Here is a 5,242-nt window from a genome sequence, read left to right as displayed (position 1 = left end):
GCTTTGTGAAAGTAACCGCTTTCTAAAAGTAACCGCTTTCTAAATGGAAAAGGGAAACTAACAGGCATTTCCAAAAATTAGTTTTTGAGTACAGTTTACACATTTATAATCGAATACTCCGTCATCGTTAGTTTCTTCTTTGAGGTCAGTCAGTTCACCGGGTGCCTGGTTCCACTATGTTCGCATAGCACATGTACTATCGGGGACAAAAGTGGTACGCTCCACGCAGCAGGAGCCGGAGCAACGGAAAACTGCGTTGCAACGCAATCTACAGGCTGCAGCTGGGATCGAGACAGCCAGTGCGTGACCTTTATTATCAGCAGGCACGTCGCTCGGCTCGTTTGAATATTTCGTGTTCTAGCTCGCGAAAATGCCGCAGTTTTCCGTTTCTCCGGCTCCCGCTGCGTAGAGTCCCCCCCCCCCCCCCCCCCCCTTTTGTCCCCGATAGTACATCCGAGGGCGTGTGAGCCGGAAGGAGGAAGAGGAAGAAAAACTTTTATTCAACGCCAGCACTAAGGCCTAGTGCCTAGTGAAAAACAGCGCTTGCTCCGCTAAGGCCCGCTGATAATTTGCCTAGCCCGAGTGAAGCCAAGCACTGCAGGAAAGAGGGGAGGGTATAGAACAATAAGTAGAGGTAATGGAAGAGTTACATAAGTACAGAATGCGTTTTGTGTCTGCCCTCACCTCCGGACAGTTCGGACTGTGAGCTGTGTCACGCCGTGCGAAGTTGCAGAGCATTAATTAACCCTTAATCTGCCACTCCCGAGATAACTCGGGCTACCACATATGCACACCCCCTGCCTATCCCGATTTAACTCGTTTTGGCTTTTGGACATCTGCTGTTTACAATGACAAGTTTTTTAGATAAGCACAAAATCCTGTCACCGTGTCAATATGGTTTTGTACAAGGTAAAGGGACGGAAATGCTTTTGGAGGATTTTTCTGACATGTTAAATCGATCTTTTGAAAGTAACCAAGTGGTGTGTGCACTGTTTCTGGATGTCAGCAAGGCTTTTGACAGCGTGTGTCACAGTGTGTTATTGTGTAAACTGTCCAAGTTAGGCTTCCGTGGAGCGTTTCTTTCGCTTTTGGAAATTTTTTTACTGCAGAGAACGCAATATATCTCCATTGGCCGGGCAAAGAGCGCTTCTTTGTTAATTAAAGCTGGCGTCCCGCAAGGTTCTATAATTAGTCCCCTGTTATTTAACGTCTACGTGAATGACCTTTCAGACTTTGTTCCTGTAGGCCTGTACCAGTACGCTGACGATACTGTACTTGTAACCCAGTCACCGAACTACTCTGACTCAATTTCTTCTCTTCAAGCTGCAGCAATAATTTCTATGGACTGGTTCTCAAACAACCTAATTAAAGTTAACAGCTCTAAGACTCAGCTTATATGCTTTCACAGCCCGATGAAGAAGGTAGATTTAAACCATCACCTTTTCTTGCACGGATCTGATTGTTCCCAGTGTCAATGTGTACCCTTGAGCTATACAAATACAGTGAAATACCTAGGATTATACTTTGACAGTGCTCTTTCATGGAATGATCACTTGTCCCACGTTTGTAAAAAGCTCCGAACCGTCTCCTGTGTGCTTTACAACATCAGGTACTACATGCCGCTTTCAATACGCAAAGTTATCGTAAACGCCCTTGGTTATAGCATACTGCGCTATGGCATAACGATTTATGGTCACTGTGCAGTTCGCTGGAAGTGCAGAATTAATTCTCTCCAACGATCTTTATTAAAAAATATCGGCTATGATTTAGGCCTTCCCTCCAATTCTGATCTCTTTAAGGTATTTTCTCTACCTGATTTTGATCGCCTTTTGATGGAAACGATCGTCCTGAAACATTTTTGGCTTAGTGACTATAAGATTCCGTATGTTCCCACACGGTCTCTTCGACCGAAGGAACCTTTTTGTATTCCCCGACGGTCTATAAGATATGGAAGGCGTTTAAGAGATTATTACGTTCCCTTTCATTTTAACAGGTTACCTCCAAGTGTTCGCCGGGCAAAAACTAAATACAAAATAAAAAAGATGCTGCGATACATTAATTAGAGGGTTTACGACATCATGCATGTGCTTTACCACCTGTCAAGTAAATCTTGTGATTTCATTGGTTTCTGCTGTATTTATTGCACTGATCTGCGGTATTGTCATGCCACTTTGGTTTTTCTTCCTTGCGATTTAATCTGATGAGGATTTTTTTTCCTTCATGTAACATGAGTCTTGTGTCTATTTTGTTCTCACCGTCATACTAATTTGATGTCCGTTATTTTGAATGTGTTTTTTTTTGCCTGTGTGTATGTCTGCGCGGTTCCGCTGCCTGTCGGGCTCTGCCGCTTAAGCCCTATGAGGCTTTGGCAGGCCGGATTTCTGTACATTTTTTTAAATATTTGGCGCAATAAAGTATTATTATTATTATTATTATTATTATTAAATCAAGCTGGTGTGAAGTGGCGAACCACTTCACACCAGGGGAACTCAAGAGTAAAGGACGAGGAAATTCCCACCGGAAGGCGCTGCTGGAACAGCTATAAAAGGCTGCGCGACCCGCTTCAACCCTGCAGTCAGCGGCAGTCTGTTACAGCGCTCTGAATGTCACTCTGATTGTTGGCAGGTGAGCTGCATATATATACATATATATCTTCTTTTTTTTTGCCCCGCCACTGACTGCAAAGCATTTCTTCGTGCAGTTGTTTGATCTGGTACTATGACCGATGGCAATGCAAAGTGTGGTTTGTGCAATGTGGCATTTGAAAAGGATGAGTGTAGCATTACTTGCGCAGAATGCAGCTGGTGTTATCATTTTGGGCAGCACTGTTCTCCTATTGCTGAGTCTACATACACGTCAATGGGTCCTGCGAAACGAGATAAATGTCGTTGTCGTGAATGTCGCGGAGACCCTAGAGCTACTGTCGCTTCTGAAAAGCTACCGCAGGACAACTCGTCAGGCATATTAGCAAGGTTAGCCTCCCTTGAAAACAAGTTGACAGCTATCCTCGGTTTGAAAGACGTCATTGACAGTCTTGCACTGATACCAGTGCACGTTGATAAGTTGACACTCACTTGTCAGACCCTGCAGACTACGACTGTTGAATTAAAAGCATCAGTCACGTTCATGTCATCCCAATACGACAAGCTTCTGGAACAGTGTAACACCAACTCGCAAGCAACGATGAAACTTGATCAGAAAGTGGCCTGCCTTGAGGAAACTGTATTGGAGCAAGCAAAACAGATCAGTGACTTACAATCGCAGCTAAATGACACTGAACAGTATACTCGCCGAGCTAACCTGGAAATAAGCGGATTACCGGTCACGGCAGATGAGGACTTGCAGGTAGTCTTGTCGGACCTAGCTGTAAAGCTTAATTTGGATGACTACACGACGGAACAAGTAAGTTCTGTTCACCGCTTATCAGCAGGCCAGGGAAAGATACCGGTGGTATTGGCAAGATTCACGTCGCCAGGCTTGCGGGACACATGGCTGCAGGCCAGGGGTAGACTCAAGGCGTTGGCTGGAAATAAAACTATGCCTGACATTTTCTTCAGTGATAATCTGACTCGTGCGAACAGTGAACTTTTTTGGAGGACTAGGGTTCAAGGCAAAGCAAAGGGATATAAGTTTGTCTGGGTGCGAAACGGGAAAATATTTGCGAGGAAGACAGAGGGTGCTACTGCTCTAAAGATCACGTCAATAAGTAACGTTGATAAGAAGGTTTAAGGTTTGTACTTCCTTGAATAGAGTACGTCGTTTCCAGATTTCGACTCCTTTGTTAAGACCTTTCAGCCAGCGTTGGGTGGTTCTTGCACCATCCTTCACATTAATATCCGGAGCATCAGGAAATATTGGGATCAATTTGCGGTTACGGCCTGTGCTCTCAGTGACTTTGTGGACGTGTTTGCATTAACGGAAATTAACATTACCGGCACTCTAACCGATGTCTTTAGGCTTCCCGGTTACCATGCCTACTTCCTCACACGCAACAGCAGGGGTGGTGGCATTGCGGTATTCTTCAAAGAATCACTGATGGTCTCCGAGGTTAGCGTTTCCTTCGGCACAGTGGAGGTCATGCCCTTTGAAATATCCACTCATGCTTTTTCATTTTACTTTCTTGTTATGTATCGACCTCCTAGTCTAAATGCGTCGGTATTTATTGAAGAAATACAAACAATATTCAAAACCAATTTTGTTGGGAAAAATCTGTGCATGATAGGGGATATTAATATCGATTTGATGAAGGGCGATCGCTATGGCACTGAAAACTACTTAACAATGCTCGCGGAATTTGGCATTGAACCACAGCTCGCCGATCCTACCAGAGAAGAATTTCTTAACAATCGCATCACAACTACTTGCATTGACCATGCTAACGTCCGTGCGTCGGACATCTCAGTATCCGGAGCCGTGATCAGACAGAAACTTGCAGATCACTATTACATTCCATGTCGCCTTACGAAAACAGTCTATACGCTACACACCGACTCTACCAGGTGTGTCGTGACCATTTTAGGCCAAAAAAAGTTCGATAATCATGTTACTGGATATGATTGGGATTCATTTATTCATCATAACACTAGTGATACCGCGTACGACAGTTTCGTCAAGGTATTAGGCGAAATAAAGGAAGTGTGTAAAAAACTTTGGCTGTGAAGAAACGTAAAATTGGCTGTCAGTGGCTGACTGCTGAAATCCTGGCTGCCATCAAAGAAAAAGAAGCTATCTGGTCTCGATGCCGCAGGGCACCAAAAAATGACAAACTTCGAGCGGAATATCGTTGCATCAGAAACAAGGTAACTGCACTTATTCGCTTATCAAAGAGAAAATTCTTTGCACAGCAGTTTCGCAGCACTCGTCGCGATGTCAGGAGCACCTGGTCTCTGATTAATCAGTTACGTGGTAACCAACGCTTTTCCATTCAAGAATCAGTGGAGCACAATTTCGGTGTTGTGTCGCATATTTTGGCGACTGAATTTAATAACGTTTTTTCCGCTGAGCAACGGGTCTCAGTCCAAACTGCGAGCTCGACGAAAATGACAAAAAACGTATCGCCATCGGCTTTCCTTCCTCTTATGACAGAATCTGATCTTTTCGGCATTTTGTCTAGTCTGAAACGTAACAAATCTGCCGGACTTGACAACATTTTCATAGGTGATCTGATAAGAAACATTACAGCTCTGAAAAACGTTTTGCTGCTTATCTTAAACGGCATAATTAAGAGTGGTACATGGCCAGA

This window comes from Amblyomma mixtum, chromosome 10 (genome assembly GCF_055824585.1).
Source record: "Amblyomma mixtum isolate Tamu chromosome 10, ASM5582458v1, whole genome shotgun sequence".
NCBI classification, from domain to species: domain Eukaryota; kingdom Metazoa; phylum Arthropoda; class Arachnida; order Ixodida; family Ixodidae; genus Amblyomma; species Amblyomma mixtum.
This window is presented reverse-complemented; position numbering follows the sequence as displayed.